The 23,862-nt window shown below is 42.3% G+C and overlaps 1 protein-coding gene across 1 annotated transcript in view; it reads left to right on the top strand.

The window, feature by feature from the left end:
- Positions 1–203: 203 nt before the first annotated feature.
- mpp7a (MAGUK p55 scaffold protein 7a) overlaps positions 204–23,862 on the top strand; it is a 331,927-nt gene continuing 308,268 nt past the window's right edge. The window contains exon 1 of the mRNA XM_082965658.1: positions 204–399. The gene's annotated coding sequence lies outside the window, so the exon portion shown is untranslated. The remainder of the gene's footprint in view (positions 400–23,862) is intronic.

Below are 23,862 nucleotides of genomic sequence, written 5' to 3'. Positions count from 1 at the left end.
GTATACCTTAAAGTTAACATGGCGAATATCCAAATGAGATACAGTATTATTGACTTAGTCTGAACACTGTACTTTTTCTCTTATTCGAACAATGTAGCAAGAGAAGCAGGCATTGGCGGTTGATTGATAACTGAGAGAACCAATAAAAATGTGCAGATGAACAACTGGCAACGCCCAAAACGGGAATACGAATGAGGATGGCACTGGGCGTTTCTTTGTGGAAGGCTCGCGTCCCAGACAGAGAAAGAACTAGGATGATCTATTGAAACAGGCAGAAAGTCTCCGTCTAGAATGTAAACATCAAGTAAGGCTGGCTGCAAAGGAGTTTCTATCCCGAAGTGATCTTGTGAAGTGCCAACCTCTGTGTGAGCAAAGTTGCACCAACGCAACGAAGCTTGAGTGAGTAATATTGTATTTGACGATTCCATGTTGCGTGGGAAAGAAACTTGCAAGCTGCACTCATAGCAAAGTTAACATTAGTTAGGAAATTAGCTAAATTGTGTTTTACATGCGCTCACATCGCTTAACTAGATGTATATCTGAAATATGTGAGAATTTAGCTGTACTTTCCGAAAGGAAAAGTTAGCCATCGCTAGCTAGCAAGCGCGGTTGCGAAGGAATACGGAGCCCTTTCTTGAGCTCGAGCCAAGTGTTTTGAAACGGAGCTTGTCACTGACAGCGCGAGGCAAGTAGTCAGTATTTTCAAGCTAACCTCAACTTATTTTGGGGCATTTTCCGTGTCTAGAATAAGGACATAAACAAACGAAAAAATACATGTTATGGTAGCTAGATCCTTATCTTTATTTATGTAATAGTGAAGCTAACTAGCGAGCTAGTTCCTTCAACGATATAGCTCGGCTCGCTCTCAACCAAGTAGTTCAAGTCGGAGCAAGTTGATAGTAAAATGACTGGAATCGTTAGGATTCTAGATACAGATTGCATTTGCTCTGTTCGTTGTATTATTGGTAGATTATGACAAAGGTATTCAGTGGGTTATGTCTCTGCCATATTAGGCAAATATACCAATGTAGATCATGTCACCTGCATCCGTTCTGGGTGACAGCAGGTGTTCCAAATGGAAACACCACCAGTATTTGCACATGTATTTAGGTCAGGCAAATCATTTTATGTCAGTGTCTGTTTGTACAGTATTGAGTGTATGGATAACACTTTACATTAAGTTGTGAAGTGTAATAATATTGTTTTTATACAATTTTAGTCAGGGGACAGACGGCGTGATTGGGTGGGGGTCTGACTTGGTCTGGGATCGGGGTCATGGGCAAACCCAAACGGAAGCTGCGGGGATTTTAAAAATATTTTCTTTGGCGATTTCTGCTGAAAATCTGCGGATGTTTTTTTTTGGCCTCTAGTGTAGTAACATTATTTAATAACATTGGGAACATGGTTTTATGTAAATAAATGCTTAATTCTGTGTATTAAAGACAATGAACCCACGGTTGTCCTTCTACTAAAGCTCAGTCAAAAATAACCTCTACACAGACTCAACCTTTATATTATCCTTTTATCGTAAGTGTTTCCTTTATGGAAAAATATATATGATAGATAAATAAATAGAGCATCATCAACAAAGTGCAAAGGCATATAAATACAAATAATACATTGAATCCATCTATAGTTACATAAACACCAAATCGATTAGATTAACAATTCTGTCCCTTCGTTCCCTAAATGAACTATTATCAAATGGCTTCAAACCAAATCACAGAAAGAGTGGTAGAGTTGGTGGGTGTGTATGTGACTGACATGCTTTTTAGATCTCAATGCTATTATACTTTGCAATCAACAACATTTAAAAAAATATGTATCACCGCAATGTGAGCTAAGGCTGGCATCCTGTCCTGCCTAGCTGCCCACCAGTCCACTGCACTCAGTTCCATAGAGTCTGCCTTGTTGATGCCCATGTATCTGTGCCACTCCTCTGCAGACACCTGGCTCAGAGCAGGGACGGAATGGACATAGTCCTTAATGTCCTTTCTTGGTCCTACCACCTGGGCTGGATCTTGAACAGTTAGTGAAGTGAACAGGGAAAGGTTTCTCCAGCACAGTCTGCAGCTTGATTGAGCATGCTGCCATGGCAGACTGGAACAACTCAGTGCAGGAGAGCCTGTCTTCCTCTGGAAGCTGCCCCAGCAGCTCAGTTGTATGAGGGCACCAGTCCTCAGCCCGAGCTATTCTGCCATACTCAAACTGCACTTGCAGGTCCTCCAGCTTGCTGGCGATGTTGTGGCCTGTTGGCACAGAGGTCTCCTCCAGCTTTGTCAGGTTAGCCACTATCTTCATGCTATGCTCCACAATGAGCACTGTCTGGGCTTTCAGCTGGGCCTTGTGTTCCCTCAGCAGCTCACAAAGGTCCTGGACACACTACAAGGGTCCTGGACACACACGCGGCTACTTGGCCGTTTCTAATAAGGTCGTGTTGAAGTCAGTGAGCACATTCAGGTACTATGTCAGGTACTCCAATCCTTCTTCATGTAGCTAGCTGAGTCGCTTACAAAAGCCTACACATTGCTAAAGTCAACCCCACTGTTGTTGACACAGGAAATGACAGCTTGGGACACAGTGGTAAAGTTGATTTTATCCAAGAAAGCAAGGTCTGCTACAACAGGTCACTCACCCACTGACTGGAGTAGGATGGCGAGTGCACATCTTCCAAATGCATCGGTCGTCTCATCAATATAAATGTCCTTTCCCTGTACAGCATCTTTGATGTCCTGTTCATATTGTGAATAGAGCTCTGGAAGGTACTCTGTACGCAGGTGGGATGGCGCTGGGATAGGCCCTCCCTGCTTGCAGTGTTTCTTCAGAAATGTGGAGAACTTGCTGCTTTTGTAATTCCTAACTTCTCACTTGTTTTGATAGCTCCACCACATCACTTTGGTGTGAAGAATAGATATTAGCTAACTAGAACAAACCTACTAGCTAGTTAATATATCTGTAGCTAGCTAAACCATCAGAATGTTTACCTGGTCCACTAGCCCTCCTATTTTTCTGTCGGAGTGACCTCAGGTGCTCCACCGCAGTTTGACGTCATATGTAGTCGATTAAATGCTGATAGCCTGCAGAATAGTACTCCTCCATCCTCGTACAGTTCAGCTGGAAACTCCCTGGCCTTGGCTGTTATACTGGTCGCCAAGTGTTTACTCCTCAGCTCCTCTGCTGTAAATCTGGGCATTTTATGTTAGCTGTCTGAGGAGAGAAGTATCTGTCATTCATTCACACAGCTGTCTGCACCCTACACCTCTCACTCACACAGGAGAGGGGCTACGGTGGGAGACTGGGCTACACCTCTCACTCACACAGGAGAGGGGCTACGGTGGGAGACTGGGCTACACCTCTCACTCACACAGGAGAGGGGCTACGGTGGGAGACTGGGCTACACCTCTCACTCACACAGGAGAGGGGCTACGGTGGGAGACTGGGCTACACCTCTCACTCACACAGGGGAGGGGCTACGGTGGGAGACTGGGCTACACCTCTGGCTATACTTTTCGGTGATTGAAATACATCAATGAAAACAGAGGAAAAACTTAAATTCAACAAGTCAACTTGATTTAACTTTGATATCACCTGTCATGTCATTTTTAGCTTTAGAATCCAATTAATTCTATTTGAAATTCCGCAGGTTTTCGTCAGGATTCTGCGTGTGCGGATTACTTGCGGGTCTAGTCATGAGTAGTCTATCCTGCACATGTACATCGGATACAACCAATGATCAGGCCTAGCCTTAATAATGTGGTTTGCGGTCTGCTTCAGGGGGTGAGGAATAGGCCAAACCAGGGGATGATGGCAGGGCTGTGGTCTGACTGGGGCTGCTCAGATCACCCTCCTCTTGTCTTCATCCCATGGCTAGAAAGCTAAAGCCTGGCCAGATTCCTGTGGATCCCGGTTAGTCTCCAATGTTCCGTTGGCGCCGCATGCCCTTCCTGTATAATTCAAAGGGGATCAGATGGTGACTGTAGAAGGGCTTCACCCTTGGCTCACCTAAACTTCTTGGCTTTAATGTTACCAACTGAAATGCACCCAGGTTGCTCTTATACCTGTGTGTAGCAACACTGTAATAACTACTGTAACAACAGTGTTGTTACAAAGCTAGTACTGTAATTGTATATTAATGGAGTTGAGCAGCTTTTGTTATTGGAATTAGAAAACTAGCCTAAACTTTGTGTCTACTGACAATGCAAGAAGTCTTCCCCCAGACAGTGAGAGAACAGTTTCTTTAGAAGGATTCCTTACAGGGGTCAATCAGTGGAAGGATTTCACCTGGATGTTGCATCCTGGTGTTGTGTTGATGTGTTCCTACCCTCCAACAGCTGGAAACTGGGGGAGGGGGATGCCTGAGTGGGGTCAGCCCTGAGAGAGCAGCTTCAGACGGGGAGCGATGGAGGGGGCAGTGTGGGGCGGCCTGGTCCTATGAACCTGTGTCTGAGAGACCCCTGGCTTGACATGACTTACATTCCTCAGGTTTTGTTCCTCGTGTGACGGGAGTGGTGGGTCTCTCGGGAGGGGGAGCGATGTCTGGAAATGCTATTTGTGCTATGCTCAAATTACACTCAGTCAGCTCGTAGTCTCACGAGTCATCTGCTGTATGCACTAGGCCAACTTTGATTGAGACAAAAACGCTTCCTGCTGAGCTATTGATTAAACTAAAGCCAGGTTATGAATTTCTGTGGGCTTTCATATTTGAGGGAGAGAAGTGGGATATCTGTGTTAGCCCAGCCTAAGTTAGAATTTGAAATACTTTATACTGTAGTCTTGGTCTCTAGGAAATAAGGTATGCCTATCAGGAACAATCCTTTATGCACAGGCCTAGTTATTTCTGCTAGGGCTTGGAATTGGCAGGGACCGATATGTATTGCGATTCTATTTGTATCACGATTATTTATATATATATATATATATATAGCGATTCAAAACTGCGTTTTTATTGTGATTCGATGTTCCAAACATATTGCTCACTATATGTCTGTTGCAGAGAGATAAAATTGACATGTTTTGATCAGTCATTAAGATAAAAGTGCTGAAAACATGTTGGCTCACCATTTTTAGAAAGAAGAAAGAGAAATGTCAGAGTTTTGGTGCAGGTAGGCTACAGCTAACTACTGCTAGCAAGTTTATTATTGATTTATTTTACAAATCGATAGTCACAGTATCGATTATAAAATCGATACTCTACGGTATCGATGTTTCCACCATCACTAATTTCTACACCTCATTTCAAAAGGGTCGTGGGGGTTAAATGTCAGGTATGTAGGCTACGTTCAGTAAGTGGATACTTGTACTGTATGCGGCAATGTAGGCCATCCACTTCCACATTCACATGTGGAAAAACAAGTAAATAGCTAAGGCATGTGAGACGGTTGTACAAAGGTCCTGGCCTCCTAACTGCTTCTGTACTGCCTCATCAGCACCCTATTCTTCATTGGGCTCTGTTCAAAAGTAGTGCACTCTACAGAGATTAGGGTCATTTGGGACGCAACCACTGCAGATGACAGGCAGCAGCTCCTCTGGCTTGTTCAGTAACCCAGGGACAGGGTGGGACATGCCAAATGACTGCCGAGTGATGACATATTTAGGTGAATGGATGCTTAAGTATTCTACTGCATCTCTTTAGGGGTCAGATGTTGGTGTGTTTAGTAGAGGTCGACCAATTATGATTTTTCAACGCCGATGCCGATTATTGGAGGACCAAAAAAAGCCGATTCCGATTAATCGGCCGATTGTTGTTATTGTTTTTTTAATATGTGTGTGTATATATATATACACACACAGCTCTGAAGTGACAACGATACTGAAGAGTCTGCTTAGGAGACAAATACTCTCAACTGTTTGAATAATAAAAATAGAGTTTAAGTTACCTGTGATGAATGCTGAAAACAAAAACTGTAATTTCTATATGCAGGAAATCCTATTTTAATAATGGGCATGGTAAGAATTTACTACCAAAGTGCGAGTCATAATTCCCATGACACCTTCTAGCAAAATCTGAAAAGCGGTTCCTTCATTTATTCCATAGGATATTTTTAGATTAACTTAAAATATTTGGTAAAATGTTTGGTTTAGGCTTACACCACCTTGCCAATTTTATAACTGTGTAGATATCCATAGGATATAACTCTGATCAATATAAGCGAAGATAAACATTTTTGTAGATTGGATTTATGAAAATATGTTGACAAACGTTACCCAGTGAGATTTACACGGGTATCAAAACGCCGAGGCGGTTTAAGCACAAAACACAGACCTTATTTGAAGTAGATCAAGACATTCTCTATGGAAGACATGAACGGTAAAATAACGAAGGAACCCCTTTCAAGTTCAGCCGCAAGTTATTACAGGAATTATGACGCGTCGACTATTTCTCTCTAAACCATATATCTTTGACTATTACGAGCCTGCTGCTGCCTACCACCGCTCAGTCAGACTGCTATATCAAATATCAAATCATAGACTTAACTATAATATAATAAACCTTTAGGTTCCGGATTTGACCATATTAATGAACTATCATCTCGAAAACATTATTCTTTCAGTGACATACGGAACCGTTCCGTATTTTATCTAACGGGTGGCATCCATAAATCTAAATATTCCTGTTAGATCACACAACCTACAATGTTATTTCATAGTTCTGTAAAATTCTGGCAAATTAGTTCGCAATGAGCCTGATTCTGTATACCCTGATTCTGCGTGCAACAAACGCAAGAGAACTGACACAATTTCACCTGGTTAATATTGCCTGCTAACCTGGATTTCTTTTAGCTAAATATGCAGGTTTAAAAATATATACTTCTGTGTATTGATTTTAACCTCTATGGGCTAGGTGGGACGCTTGCACTCAACAGCCAGTGTAATCCTGTGGCGCGATATTCAAATACCTTAGAAATGCTATTACTTCAATTTCTCAAACATATGACTATTTTACACCATTTTAAAGACAAGACTCTCGTTAATCTAACCACACTGTCCAATTTCAAAAAGGCTTTACAACGAAAGCAAAACATTAGATTATGTCAGCAGAGTACCCAGCCAGAAATAATCAGACACCCATTTTTCAAGCTAGCATGTAATGTCACATAAACCCAAACCACAGCTAAATGCAGCACTAACCTTTGATGATCTTCATCAGATGACACACCTAGGACATTATGTTATACAATACATGCATGTTTTGTTCAATCAAGTTCATATTTATATCAAAAACCAGCTTTTTACATTAGCATGTGACGTTCAGAACTAGCATACCCCCCGCAAACGTCCGGTGAATTTACTAAATTACTCACTATAAACGTTCACAAAAAATATAACAATTATTTTAAGAATTATAGATACAGAACTCCTCTATGCACTCGCTATGTCCGATTTTAAAATAGCTTTTCGGTGAAAGCACATTTTGCAATATTCTGAGTAGATAGCCCGGCATCACAGGGCTAGGTATTTAGACACCCACCAAGTTTAGCACTCACCAAAATCAGATTTACTATAAGAAAAATGTTATTACCTTTGCTGTTCTTCGTCAGAATGCACTCCCAGGACTTCTACTTCAATAACAAATGTTGGGTTGGTTCAAAATAATCCATAGTTATATCCAAATAGCGGCGTTTTGTTAGTGCGTTTAAGACACTATCCGAAGTGTAAATAAGGGTCACACGCACGACGCATTTCGTGACAAAAAATGTCTAAATATTCCATTACCGTACTTCGAAGCATGTCAACCGCTGTTTAAAATCAATTTTTATGCCATTTTTCTCGTAAAAAAGCGATAATATTCCAACCGGGAGTGGTGGTTTTCGTTCAAAGAGAGAGAGAAAGTAAACATTGAGTCGACTCGGGCACGCGCGCCCCGTCCCATTGTCCTCAGATCGGCCACTTCCAAAATGCGCTAATGTTTTTCAGCCATGGGCTGCAAAGCCACGATTCAGCTTTCTGGCGTCTTCTGAGAGCCTATGGGAGCGTTAGAAAATGTCACATCATGCCAGAGCTCCCCTGTTTTTGTTAGAGATGATCAATAAGGCCATGAAATGGTCAGAGAGAGCGCTTCCTGTTTGGAATCTTCTCAGGTTTTGGCCTGCCAAATGAGTTCTGTTATACTCACAGACACCATTCACACAGTTTTAGAAACTTTAGGGTGTTTTCTATCCAAATCAAACAATTATATGCATATTCTAGTTACTGGGCAGGAGTAGTAACCAGATTAAATCGGGTACGTTTTTTATCCGGCCGTGCAAATACTGCCCCCTATCCCCAACAGGTTAAGAAAGGCATTGATGTTTATGGTTAGGTACAGTCGTGCAACGATTGTGCTTTTTTCGCAAATGCGCTTTTGTTAAATCATCCCCGTTTGGCGTTGTCTGCTGTCTTTGTTAGGAAGAAATAGTCTTCACAGTTCGCAACAAGCCAGGCGGCCCAAACTGCTGCATATACCCTGACTCTGTTTGCAAGAGAAGTGACACATTTTCCCTAGTTAAAAGAAATTCATGTTAGCAGGCAATATTAACTAAATATGCAGGTTTAAAAATATATACTTGTGTATTGATTTTAAGAAAGACATTGATGTGTATGGTTAGGTACACGTCGGAGCAAAGACAGTCCTTTTTCGCGAATGCGCACCACATCGATTATATGCAAAGCAGGACAGGCTAGATAAACTAGTAATATCATCAACCATGTGTAGTTAACTAGTGATTATGATTGATTGATTGTTTTTTTATAAGATAAGTTTAATGCTAGCTTGCAACTTACCTTGGCAACGTAAAGCAGGTGGTTAGAGCGTTGGGCTAGTTAACGTAAGGTTGCATCCCCAAGCTGACAAGGTAAAAACCTGTCATTCTGCCCCTGAACAAGGCAGTTAACCCACCGTTCCTAGGCCGTCATTGAAAATAAGAATGTGTTCTTTAACTGTCTTGCCAAGTTAAATAAAGGTTTACATATTTTTTTTTTAAAATTGGCAAATTGGTGGCCAAAAATACCGATTACCGAATGTTATGAAAACTTGAAATCGGCCCTAATTAATCGGCCATTACGATTAATCGGTCGACCCTCTAGTGTTTAGTGTTTCTCGCTCCAGGAATGCATAGGGATGTGGAGGTACCTGTAGTGTACACAGCACACACTACATTGCATCCCAAGTGGCCCCCTATTCCCTTGATAGTGCACTACTTTTGACCAGAACCCTTAAAGTTGTGCACTATATAGGTAATAGGGTGCCATTTGGGACCTACTGTCAGTGCTATAAGTCATTGGAGCCAGGCAATCATCACAGCCACTGTTTAGAGGAAACGAGCTCTCGGGACATCTATCCGTCCATCCGACAATGGCCTGGAATTCTCTCTCTTGGATTAATTGCTGTCAATGTCAGCTTCGGTTGCCTTGTAAGGGTCTTAGGTCAGACAGCGCTTCTGTTTCCTCCTCTGGACCGGCCGTGTAGTGTCGGGTTACCCATCACCGTGGTGCGTTCTGAGCTGTGCTGGAATGAGTCCACCAGGCAGATGTCAGCCATCAGACACCAGCAACAGTCAGCGGTCACATTTGATTACCAGCCATAAAGCTTCTCCTCTATCCCCCCAGGCACGTTGTCACTACAATAGACTGGTGGTGGGGTCCTATGAGGAGAAAACAGAGAAACACACCGGCAATCAAAGTAATGGGCGTGGGAACCAGGAGTGTTAGGCCACCCACAACCCTTGTGGGGGACAAGAGAAGGTTAGGCATCAAGATGTTGTGATATGGACATCGGACACTGAAGCTCAAATGTTTCCCATGAACAAAATAATATATATATTGTGCTGTATGTTTATCAATAGTCTCAGAGTAGGAGTGCTGATTTACGGTCAGGGGGACCTGATCTTAGGTCAGTAATCTACATGATCATCTCTAGGCTGCAGTTCGTTCACATCACATTATATTCATTCCATTCTCCTACAGCTGATCTCAGACCAGTGAGTATAGAAGCTCCATTACAGTGCAACACACTAGCAGAACAGAAGAGTGCTCAGCCCAGCTCTATACATGGCAGAGCAGCTCAGACTGACACGGAACCCAAACCGGCTGCGTGCGTGCACCATCGTGCATAAATGTATTTTGTCCCCCCCCCACACTAAACGCGATCACAACACACAGGTTAAAATATCAAAACAAACTCTGAACCAATTACATTAATTTGGGGACATGTCGAAAAGCATTAAACATTTATGCCAATTTAGCTAGCTAGCTTGCACTTGCTCGCTAATTTGTCCTCTTTAGCTAGCTTGCTGTTGCTAGCTAATTTGTCCTGGGATATAAACATTGAGTTGTTATTTTACCTGAAATGCACAAGGTCCTCTACTCCGCCAATTAACCTCTTACATCTAGACGGAACACCTGCTCCAATATCCAATGATAGGCGTGGCGCGAATTACAAATTCCTCAAAAATACAAAAACTTCCATTTTTCAAACATATGACTATTTCACAGCATTTTAAAGACAAGACTCTCCTTTATCTAACCACACTGTCCGATTTCAAAAAGGCTTTACAGCGAAAGCAAAACATTAGATTATGTCAGCAGAGTACCAAGCCAGAAATAATCAGACACCCATTTTTCAAGCTAGCATATAATGTCACAAAAACCCAGAAGACAGCTAAATGCAGCACTAACCTTTGATGATCTTCATCAGATGACACCTAGGACATTATGTTATACAATACATGCATGTTTTGTTCAATCAAGTTCATATTTACATCAAAAAACAGCTTTTTACATTAGCATGTGACGTTCAGAACTAGCATACCCCCCGCAAACTTCCGGTGAATTTACTAAATTACTCACGATAAACGTTCACAAAAAGCATAACAATTATTTTAAGAATTATAGATACAGAACTCCTCTATGCACTCGATATGTCCGATTTTAAAATAGCTTTTTGGTGAAAGCACATTTTGCAATATTCTAAGTACATAGCCCAGGCATCACGGGCTAGCTATTTAGACACCCGGCAGGTTTAGCCTTCACCAAAATCAGATTTACTATTATAAAAGTTTGATTACCTTTTGTTGTCTTCGTCAGAATGCACTCCCAGGACTGCTACTTCAATAACAAATGTTGGTTTGGTCCAAAATAATCCATCGTTGTATCCAAATTGCGGCGTTTTGTTCGTGCGTTCCAGACACTATCTGAAAGGGTAAATAAGGGTCGTGCGCATGGCGCAATTCGTGACAAAAAAAATCTAAATATTTCATTACCGTACTTCAAAGCATGTCAACCGCTGTTTAAAATCCATTTTTATGCAATTTTTCTCGTAAAAAAGCGATAATATTCCGACCGGGAATGTCCATTTAGCTAAACAGAGGAAAGTAAACAAAGCTTTCGGTCGATGCGGGCACGAGCCTGAGTCTCACAGTACTGTAACCAGCCACTACCCAAACGCGCTACTTTGTTTCAACCAGAGCCTGCAAAGCCACGATTCAGCTTTTTACCGCCTTCTGAGACCCTATGGCAGCCGTAGGAAGTGTCACGGGACAGCAGAGATCCTCACTCTTCAATAAACAGAGACAAGAAGAACGACACCTTGTCAGACAGGCCACTTCCTGAATGAAACCTTCTCAGATTTTGGCCTGCCATATGAGTTCTGTTATACTCACAGACACCATTCAAACAGTTTTAGAAACTTTAGGGTGTTTTCTATCCATATGTGATAAGTATATGCATATTCTAGTTACTGGGTAGGAGTGGTAACCAGATTAAATCGGGTACGTTTTTTTATCCAGCCATGAAAATACTGCCCCCTAGCCATAACAGGTTTTAATCCACACATAAAACGGTCAACCGAATCGTTTCTAGTCACCTCTCCTCCTTCCAGGCCTTTTCTTCTCTTGACTTTATATTGCGATTGGAAACTTTTATAAATTAGGTGCGTTACCGCCACTGACCTCGTTCGTCTTTGTCACCCACGTGGGTATAACCAATGAGGAGATGGCACGTGGGTACCTGCTTCTATAAACCAATGAGGAGATGGGAGAGGCAAGACTTGCAGCGCGATCTGCATCACAAATAGAACTGACTTCTATTTTAGCCCTTGGCAACGCAGACGCTCGTTGGCGCGCACGAGCAGTATGGGTGCAATAATTTAATAATATACATTTCTACATTTATTTGGCGAAGTGAGCGGTGTAGTCAGCCTCTAACGTCAGCCAGGGGCTTATTTGTCTGCTGTTCTTTTATTGATGACGGTGTTCCATGAATGGTCCCTGTTCTGTTCCCAGCATTAGACTACAACTACGACTCTCTACGGGTCCCTTAACCCGTGCCTGTAAATTATTCAACTACCAGGCAAGGAAGACAGGGAAAACAAGACAGAAACAGGACTAACAACTGTGTGTGTTGCTCCGCCTGTCATGTCATATGGTGGTAGGTGGGAAACGTTAACCACAGCACATACAATACCTGCCTGTTTTTGTCAAATATGGGGTGATGAAAGTCCACCTGGACCAGTCTTGAGTAGTAGTGCTGATATAGGATCAGTTTTGCCTTTTCAGATCACAAAGAGTAAGATTACATGAACAGGATGGACCTGATGTTTGTTCTGCACTTCTACTCTGAGATGCTTTTTGAATACTGGCTCTGATGTGTAAACCTACTATTTCTAAAGTGGACAAGGAAAGAGGAGGCGAAAAGGGTGTATGTGTGTGAAGACCTTGTCACTGGTTTACCTGTTACCTCACATCAGCATAATAGGATATCTGTTTATGGTTTGTGGATTACAAATAATATGTCCAACATTATAGCCTTTCAATGGTGTGAATCCAGTACTCGTGTTAATGGTCATGAGTTGGTTTCTTCATTTAGCCTGTATGTGCGTGCAGTGTGATGACATTGTCCTTGTCACTCACATCGTCCTTGTCACTGGTTTTTCCTGTCACTCCACGTCAGCGCTATCTGCATCATAGGATATCTGTTTATGGTTTGTAGATTACAAATAAAGTGTCCAACATTATAACCTGTCAGTGGTGTGTATTGAATACCTATATTAATGTGTGTGTGTGTGTGTGTGTGTGTGTGTGTGGGTGCTTTGCATCCTTAGTTACCCTTTTTAGGGCACAATAAAATCCTTGATGCGGAGAACGTGGACAGAATCACAGAATCCAGACATTAAAACGAAATTCGACAATATTCAAAAATGTATTGAACTTAGTAGGGAATCAACTAAATGTATTGAAAATGTATTCATTTGCCCAAGTTTATCTGTAAGACATGACCAGAATGCATCAGTGATACAGTATTTCCTGCAACTCTCTGAAGAGGCAATGAGGATATGTGCGGTGTTCACGCCGACCACTTTGTGTAGCTGTTAGCGAAGATGCAAGTGAAATGTCTTCTGGAGTTTTTACACTTGTAGGATGGCCAAAGTTAGGGTGACTAAATCAATGGAGGCTGGGTTCTGTGACTGGCTCACTTTCCCACTGAACCAGTCATCTTTCTTCTCGACTCCGCAGGACATAAAACAAAATAAAGGTAAGATTGATATAGAGTTTGAGAGCTGACATGTAGTATTTTCATATTTTAGTATACGCTTTTCATATTCATTAGAAATTCTGGTTTTTCGAAGATTTCTCTCAAAAACAACCATATCCCTGTGAAGTGTCAACAGAGCACTGAGCGTATACTGTAACAAGCTTTTTATTTTCAAAAGCCTTTTACATTTAATTCCGCTCGTGTCATGCTAATTTAGCTTTATGCCACCCGCGGGAACAACTTTGAAGATGACCACCGTAAAATGTTAAATTCTCAAAAGTTATGAGAAACCCGAACCGCTTTGTCAAGAGTTCGGAGCTTATAATGGGATGTATTAATCTATGCTTATATGGCAGAATTATATCATGATGAGCTGCATCAATCCAGTGGGTATTTGATAGCCCTACCTCAGTTGAACTGTAACAGACTGGCTGTGATGCACAAATAAGATACAGGCCTACATTCATAGTGTTTCTAATTCAACTCTAGGGTAATGAATATTGGTTGTGTCCAAGCCAAGGCGTCTCTGGTGTGTCTTACACATGTTGGGCTACACAGACAGCTTCTGATAAGCCGCCCTTCCACATACACACATCCTCCCTCTTCTCCAAGCTCAGCGGTGTACCCTATCAAGTAGCCTTGCCTCGCTTGCAGCCTCAGTCAGAGCCCACTAATGTCTGAGACTACCTAGTCTATCAAGTGACAGGGATCCCATCAGCTGATGATTTGTTGTGTGTGTGTGTGTGTGTGTGTGTGTCTCTGTGTGTGTGTGTGTCTCTGTGTGTGTGTGTGTCTCTGTGTGTGTGTGTGTCTCTGTGTGTGTAGGTAAGGGATCCTGACTCGTCACCTGACTCCCCTCTCTGACTCTCTGTGGTAAAGGCCATTTGCTACTTGGAAGGTTGGTGGTTGACATCCTGACACGATATGTAGAGATAGCAGGGACAGGGAGGATTGTTTTGTTTACCCTTAGATATCTAAGAATGAGTCCCAAATGGCACCCTATTCCCTATATAGCCCTACGGGCCTTGATCAAAAGTAGTGCACTATATAGGGAATACAGTGCCATTTCTGACACCGGCTAAGACAAAGTTGTTGGTCAGTGCTGTAGTAAAGCTTTCATTTCCTACCTGATGTTTACTAGTACACAGTACATACACACCATATTGCTTGCCCCTTTTTCTATGAGATGATGCTAGCCCATGCCTTTTGCCCTTTTTGTCTTCAGTATGTTGTCAAACTGTGCCTTTGTGAGGGCGTCAGGGCGGAGTGGGTGTTGTGCTAGTCTTTGGCTGTATCTCATATGGCACCCTAGGAAATAGTTCTACTTTTGACCAGTGCCAACACGGACCCAACCTTTGAACCCCTCCCTCAGGTCAGAATACTGAGTTGAAGGTGGTGCTGGGTTTACTCGGTCCTCCTCTCCCTTCTCCCCTGCTCCGTTGGCTCCTTTCTGGGCTGAGTCTTGTCCTGGGGCGTGCTGTTGGTGCAGCTGTAACAGCAATGGTTTTCGTAGCAGTAATCCTCTCTTTGTGCCAGGGCTGTCTGAAGTGTTGTCAGCTGCATGTGTGGCTCCATATACATACCCTTGTTGCTCTGTCTCCTTCCAGACTGCCACCCCTTGCCACCCTGCTGAAGGCCCCAGAGTAGGGCTAGGCGGTAAACCGTATTTTACTATATACCGGTATTGATGAACAGACTGGTTTGGATATTTACTTTATATAACTTTATGGTATTTACATTTTTGATGTTTCAAATGTAATAGCTGAGTGATGATACTCAAAATTATGTCAATCATTTGTTCTTACCGGCAGTAAGACATTGCTAACAGTTGAACATTTGCTAGCAAGAGCTTCGGTTGTGCGCATGTATTTTTCTGACATGAATAGTGCCTGTGAGGCAGCGCTGGAGCCAAAAGCACTCTAGAAATTGGCACAATGTCCCTTGTGGCGAAAGTAAGAACTGCCATTGTGTGCAGTTGTCCTGGGACATGACCAGTAGAGACGGGATAAAGTTTGTGCCGCATGCCATTCCCCAGATGAGGTGCACACGCTCTGCCTGCAGACTGCCAGCTAGAACCAGCACCCTAGCCGACACTTCATTTAGTGCTCGACTCCGGTGCTGATCCATACACTGCCTGCTGCCCTTGCAGGCCTGCTTGGCTTGGACATGATGCTCCCACTCAGCACCTCAGGTTCCAGCAGCACCCAAGCCTCCACTATCTCTCCGAGACCTTTCATCGTTGCACCGACCACAGTGCTGGTCCCGATATCCACTGCCGTCCTGGAGGACCAGACCGGCCCTGACCTGGGCCCATCTCCAGACCCTCCAGACCTGGATCCACCACCCGGACCAGATCTGGGCCTGTTTCCGGCTCCGTACCTAACCCTAACCCCCTAACTTCTATCTCCATCTCGCCCTGTTCCGGCTAAGGATGCCTGGCCCGACTCGGTGGAATGGCCTCTTCCACCAGTCTGGGAACCTCCAGTAGCACGGCCATGGACTGCCCTGACTCCTGTTGGACAGCACAGCCTCACAGACAATGTGAGCACCTTGTCCCTCACTGTCCTGTGTGTGTGTGTGTGTGTGTGTGTGTGTGTGTGTGTGTGTGTGTGTGTGTGTGTGTGTGTGTGTGTGTGTGTGTGTGTGTGTGTGTGTGTGTGTGTGTGTGTGTGTGTGTGTGTGTGTGTGTGTGTGTGTGTGTGCGTGTGTGTGTGTGCGCCTGTCAGTCTTGAGTGTAGAATAAAGCGTGTTCTGTACTGTCTCCTACTGGTCATTATCCAATATATTAAACCGGCACCTCTATCGAAGTCCACCACCAGTTGGTGCCGCTGTTTTTCATACAGGATAATTATTGTTCTGATAAAGGAAGTGACTTTTTCACAAAATAGAGGCAAACAAAGACCAAATAAATGTGGAAATCATAACAAATTAGTGAAGGAAATGCAGAACTGTATGTTGATTGAACCGTATAAAACAGAAGAGAAGGCCCATTATAACCAACTAGAATGTATTTGTTACGCTACTTTGAACTTTTATTATTCAAATACATAAAATACTGTCAAATACGTCATACCATCAAAAATTTGAGAAATATTGTGATATGATATTTTGACCATATCGCCCAGCCCTACCCCAGACGCTGCCTTCTTCTATGCCTGTTAACATCCAGTTTTTCTTGACCTGAATGGTCGTTTCGCGGAAGGGTTGTAGGGGTGTGTGGTCTTGTGAATGTGTCAATGTAGCCTTCTATACAACTACTGTAAGTTACTTTAAGTGGAGGAGTATATACAATACAAATGTCAAGAAGTCATGCCATAATTTGAACCCAGTCTTCTACCACAGCTTTACTTTGCCAGTAATTTATGTCCCAGGTCGGGCTGTACACTAAAAGCAGCCTCAGAATCTAAACAACCCTAAGATGCATCTCAAATGGAACCCTATTCTGTATATAGTGCACCACTTTTGACCAGGGCCCATAGTGCACTGTGTAGGGATTAGTGTGCCATGAGACTCAGTGCATCAGCAAGCTCTCCTCGCCCACTCACAAACATGTTGTTCCTCCTTTCATATCAAACAACGGAGCCTCTGAGTTAGCTCTTAGCTCACCGCTAATTGCTGCATAGCCTCACTGAACCATCTCCTATAGCGAAACCTTTGGCTTTGTCGCAATTACAGTGAGGTAAATATAGCGAGAGGAACGTTGGGGGTTGATATCAAAAGGCTTTTGGTGTTTTGGCAGATGGTTGGTGTGGCGTTGTGGACCACGCACTGTGGCTGTAGCTGTGAAGTAGCCTACATGTTCTCCTTCTCTTCCCCCCCTCCTCCTCTTCATTCTTCTCTTCCCCCCTCCTCCTCTTCATGCTTCTCTTCCCCCTCCTCCTCCTCCTCATGCTTCTCTTCCCGCCTCCTCAGGAAGAAGAGTCTGTTTTATCTGAGTGAATTTGATTTGAAGCTTTACAGTGGGTTAAGGATTGGCTTGTTGGCAGGTGCACTCAGTTGTTCAGCTCACTAGTGTTTGTATCCATCCCGTTTCAGGGATGGATTCAGGCATGGGTCAGTGTCAACCCTTTTTTTATCTGATACTAGAGCCCGACCGATAAATCAGTTGACTGATATTATCGGCTGATATTAGCCTTTCACCAAAATATTTGTATTGGTCTATATTCCACAGATAAAGCGCCAATATTATATACATAGAATGAACAAATAAGTCTGCTCATTTGCGGTCATTTGACTTTGTTTCTCTCAAAAGGTTCCTAAAGAGGGCCCTCTACGAGCTGCTCATTGAACATCATTCAGCCAAAGTCGTCACAACGTGAGAGAGTAGGCATGGTGGTTTGATGGTGAGTAGCTTGCTACAGCCAGCGACAGCATATTTGAATAAGTAAATAATCAAAAGTACGCTACACCAAGCAAGCAGCCCTGTCATCACATTCTCACTTAGTTAACATTAGCTGGCTACCATCTAGCTAGAAAGGTAGTTAGCCTAGATAACATTAGCTAGCAATCTTCACTATGTGCGAACACTGGACTGGCGCCTAAGTGAACACTCATCCTTGATAGAAAAATAACACCATTACTGTCTGGGCCTATTATGTTAGTGGGCTTATTTAGTTAGTTTTCCCAAATCTGCAATCTGCAAAAAGCAAGACAGCTCTGCGCCAACTATCGTTCAGGCCATGTTCTTACATTCATGATGAGAAAGATTGTAGTTAGCTAGCTAAATTAGAATGTGTGTGACTAAAACCAGTGCACCAAATGCCATTAGCGCTTGTCATTTGCAGTTTTAATATATAGCCAATATATTTTGTAGTAAATAAGTGTAATTAAAATTATGGTTTCAGTAAGAGAACTTTGTTAATAAAGAGCTAGCATGTGCTTGCTTATGATAATAAGCTCTCATTGCAAGGTTGCCATAGTGTACGTTTACATGACCTTTGACTGTTGTAAAGCGCTGTAGTGAATCTACTCAATACTAATGTTGACATCTAGTGGTGACATTACAATATGCACATTATGGCATATCACTGCATGGGTTGTAAAAATTGCAGTTTCAGATTTACTTTGAGACAAAGTTGAATTAATTCAGCCCTTCTTGTTTATTAGTGTGCTTGTGGTGCTTCAGCACAAACGCTTCTGGATTGTTATCCACTGCCATAGACAAGAAGGTCAACTTTAGTGTTTGTTTTTTACATTTATTTTCCTGTTTATAGAGGATTTAGTTGCTTTTGTGGTTAACATGTAAACCACAAATAAAATGTTTTTAACTAATACTTAAAATATTTAGTTAAGAAATCATAATTTAGAGTATCTGTTAATCCTTTGGAGCGATTTGGGTAAAAAAATGTAGGTATTTCATTCCACCTCAAAAAGGGTTAGGGTTAGTAAAGAAAAGGATTAGGGTGGACAAGGTTTGCACTTCAGGGTATTTATCAACTAACTAAAAAGCACGGCACAAGGATACACGGGCACATGGGGGGGTAGGATGGAGATTTGATGGCTTGTAAGGCCGGTAGGTAAGTTTGTGATAACTTGTATGATAGAAGGTTGTGGTTCTGGAGGATACTAAGGGCGAGATACAATACATTAGCATACGTGGCCATACTAACAAGAGGATATCAAGTATGCTGCACAATGTAGCAACACAATACATAAGCTAGGATAAACAAAGGATATTATGCTGCACTGCAGGAAATGTACTAAGCCAGTGCAGACATCAAACTATGAGCTTACAAATAAGAAATGTACACAGGTTACAATATTACAATTACTGCTACACAATATAAGGCACTTTAGTCAGGTCACGCACAACAAAAGGTAAAAGAATTGGGCCACCCTATGCCATCTCAGTCGCCTAACAAACAATGAGGTAAAATAAGCTGCTTATATACAGTTGAAGTCGGAAGTTTACACACACCGTAGCCAAATACATTTAAACTCAGTTTTTCACAATTCCTGGTCAGGAGTTTACATACACTCAATTAGTATTTGGTAGCATTGCCTTTAAAATGTTTAACTTGGGTCAAATGTTTCGGGTAGCCTACCACAAGCTTCCCACAATAAGTTGGGTGAATTTTGGCCTATCCCTCCTGACAGAGCTGGTGTAACTGAGTCAGGTTTGTAGGCCTCCTTGCTCGCACACGGTTTCCATTTCTGCCCACAAATCCTCTATAGGATTGAGGTCAGGGCTTTGTGATGGCCACTCCAATACCTTGACTTTGTTGTTCTTAAGCCAATTTGCCACAACTATAGTTTGTTAACCAGATATTTGTGGAGTGGTTGAAAAACAAGTTTTAATGACTCCAACCTAGGTGTATGTAAACTTCCGACTTCCAACTGTAGGTGAGGAAGGAAGATAAGTTTTTATTTATCAGGGCATTGTTAGCAAAAAACAGGATCCCCCAATCTTCGTGGTCAATCTTTGTGTAAAAAAATTAAATGAATATAAGACGATCATGGTACCAATAATTGCTTCTAATACACCAGATGTATGTCTTTGCACCGATCTATTTTAAAATCTCACACAGAAGTTATGCGGATAATTTAGTTGCGAATGGCAACGTGGTCGGTGTTCAACTTGAGTTAATGCCGATTTTATGGTCATTCCGGCGTGGCATTCAGGGCATTCATACTTCTTGCATTTCGCGGAGCAGGACCTGGTTTCCCAAAAGCATTTTAAGGCTAAGTTCATTGTTAGAACCTTCGTAGGAACATCATTAAAAGCTAATTAATATAACTTCACTTTCCAATTTACAGTAGCTATTTCTGAAAAAAAATGCCATGCTATTGTTTGAGGAGAGCACCTAATAACAAAAGTTTTTTTCACTGCAATAGGTTTGATAAATTCACCTCTGAAGGTAAAATGTGTACTTATATTCTGAAATCTTGCTCTGATTTATCATCCAAAGGGTCCCAGAGATAACATGAAGTGTCGTTTTGTTAGATAAAATCCCTTTTCATATCCTAAAAAGGTCCATAAATCATGCATGATCAATTTTTGTATTTCCACTCGTTCAATTTGCAAAGGAATCTGTGAAAATCTAAACTTAAACGTTGTTTCAACTAGTCAAATCACGTTCGTATGTATTCCTCAGAGACCCTAGAACGTAGCAAGACTTCACTATATCATTAGGGGTGTAGTATATCCTATAGGACACCATATTTGGTCAGAGAGCGACTCCTTCATGGCACGCCGATGACGCGGGCGGTCTTCACTGGAACGACTATCTTTGTCAAATAAGCACCAATCATGGTCAAACAAAGCTAGCTAGATAGCCAATGAGCTGGGCTTTACGGGAGTATCCGGAAACCCTATGTCTGTCGCAAAATGTAGGTGCTAACCTTTTGCGACAGCATGCCTTTTCCTTTTGGACAAAAATTATAAGAATATTCAGTTATGAAAGTTATGAAAACTGTTTGTTTTGCAAATTTTGAACTTATAATATGGCTACTAATTCTGGAAAAGCTAAATCAAAGTCCAAGTATACAGATTTAACCATATTCTTGCAGAAAAATGTAATATGAATGCTACTGTCTCCTTCACGATTTGCCCAAATGTACCTGGGTGACTTCACACTAAATGTCATGTAGTTCACTCATACTTCAAGTTATCATCTGAAACTTTGCACATACACTGCTGCCATCTTGTGGACACCATCGGAATTACAACCAGAGTGATGGCTAGAATTGAGACCTTTCTCTTGCATTTCAAAGATGGTGGTAGAAAAAATAAAAGTTTATTTTCTTTGTATTTTCTTTTACCAGATCTATTGTGTTATATTCTCCTACTTTCAATTCACATTTCCACAAACTTCAAAGTGTTTCCTTTCAAATGGTACCAAGAATATGCCTGAGCTACAGGCAGTTAGATTTAGGGTATGTCATTTTAGGCCAAAATTGAAACAAAGGGGGCTATCCCTAAGAAGTTCAAAACCATCTTTACTGAAGTTGCACTTGAAAGACTCCATATTTAGAACAGCTAAATGCTTCATAAATGTTTTTTTTTTCCCCCTTCCGTGTCACTTTCAACACAGAAGATCTCCGCTAAACACAAAATCAAGATCTTTATCCGTCTTTCTGTACCCGCCGAAAACTAACTTCAGAAACGAACGTGACTAAAAATACCAAGTTGCCAATGTCTTTGCAATTGTTTAAAAAAAGGAAAGGATATAAGATGTTTCAAATTAAAAACGAGATGACTGTACATATAGGCCTATATTTCAATGATGTTAAAGTCTATTTCTTGTTCATTCAGTTTTATTTAGCTATTTGTATGCTACTGTCAAATTTTTGCCTCAAATATATTTTATGATGGGTAGCCTACATGTGCTCAGTGACGTGTCAAATCCTGATTTAGTTCATTATTATAGGGTAAGTATTAAAAGCCACCTCAATATTTGTAGCCATAGGTGATAATATTTCATAGGCGCTGATCCATCGTCAGTATTGTGTAATAATTATAATGTTAAGGTAAGATTTAAAAGGGAGAACGCTGATCCGAGAGCAGCGTGGCCGTTCGTTCGATCCTATCAATATTGACGCATGCCTCAACAATGCACTTAGCAAACTTTCTATCTGCGTGGTGTTTTCAGAAATGCACGTTACATCATAGAGTGTTGTAGGAAAAATGCATCGTTAAAACAACTGTAAGCGAGGGAAGTTAGGCTATTGGGAACAGGGCCCAGAGCTGTTGTGAAGGAAGTTGTCGAAGAACCAATCATGTCAATGTGGAGCTAAACGAAACATTGTAAAAACAATTGGGAGGCACACGGTGACGCAGTACAGAGCTTGATTTAACCGCTGCATGTCTCTGTAGGCTCCGCCATTGCGTCACAACCTCCATACGGAGCTTCTGGACCGCATAAATCAGCTTTTACTCAATGAGAGGGGGCAGCGCTGAACTAGCCTGCAACGTTACCTTCCAGAATAGCTCAAACTGCGCATGTTTCCATGAGACGCCATCTTAACCATCTTCATTTGGCTTCAATGTGCTATTGAGTCTTCATGTAGGAATGAATTGTGTCACTTGATCAATGACTTTGTCCATTCATGTTTATACAGTCATTGGGGTGGACAGAGGTGAACAGGGTTATTTGAGGAACCATGTTAATGGCTGATGCTCCCATGGGGGAGGGGCTGCTGGGGCAGCAGGGGTTTCAGTTGCATCTTTAGTAAGGCTGCATTTGAATGAGTTCTCGTGAGCAGTAGGCTACTCCCCCATCTCCCAGGCTAGGAGAAGACCATCCCAAGGACATGCTAACAGGTCACAATGCTGCACAGTGGGGGTGTGTGGAAGGAGTGGGATGGAAACAGAGTGGGAAGCCAGATGCATTAATAACTGATTACAACTGCAACTCTCAGGCCCTAATCTCACATTCCTTGTCTCCCTCTCCAAACTCACACAAATGGTCACTATATTGCCTTTTTCCCCCTCCAACACATTTGTTTTTCCCAACAAATTCTTATAGAGATTTTTTCCCATGTAGCTTTCTCGGCCTAGTTTATTGGGTCATCGGTTGCATCCCGAATGGCACCCTGTTCCCTATATAGTACACTTCTTTTGACCAGAAACTTATGTGCACTATATAAGGAATAGGGTGCCATATGGGACTTAGCCATTGGGCTTGGGTGTAAAACAATGCTGCTCTTTCTCTCTCCTGTTTCTGAATCTGTCCGTTTAGACTGCTGGTCGGTTATCTAATTGACCATCGGTGGCTTCTATGGCCCACTAGCTGAGAAAGAGGGGGTGAGAGGGAGAAAGAGAGTGCTGGAGAAAAAGTGATGGAGAAGGAGAGAGCTAGATAATTAATGAGAGAGAGAGAGAACAAGATCAAACTTGCCATTGACCAGTGGCCCTGCATTGAATATAACTGAGCTGTGTTGTGTGTGTCTGGGCCCAGTAGTAGAACAAAACCTCTTAGAGGTGGACCTGTCCTGTCCAGCAGCACTGGACCCCAGCCAGGCACAAGGTTGCCGGGCCAGCCTGGAGGATGCAGGAAGAGAGGAATAGAAAGAGAGCCATAGAAATACAACTAATTGATAATTCATTCCATCACAGGAGGCTACTGAGGGGAGGACGGCTCATAATAATGCCCGGAACGGAGCAAATGGAACGGCATCAAACATCTGGAAACCATGTGTTTAATGTATTTGATACCAATCCACCTATTCTGCTCCAGTCATTAACACGAGCCCGTTCTCCCCAATTATGGTGCCACCCACCTCCTGTGAATTCCATGGTTTTCTATTTTTATGAGTACAGCTCCACTAACACAAAGGGTCTGGCAAATGGACAGAGGAGGGCATGAACCATGGCCCCCATCTCTGAGCCCCAAACTCAATGGGCTTCAGTGGAGA

This window comes from Salmo salar, chromosome 19, assembly GCF_965601325.2.
Source record: "Salmo salar chromosome 19, fSalSal1, whole genome shotgun sequence".
Classification (NCBI taxonomy): domain Eukaryota; kingdom Metazoa; phylum Chordata; class Actinopteri; order Salmoniformes; family Salmonidae; genus Salmo; species Salmo salar.
The sequence above is the reverse complement of the archived record's forward strand: the minus strand, read 5'-3'. Positions and strand labels throughout refer to the sequence as shown.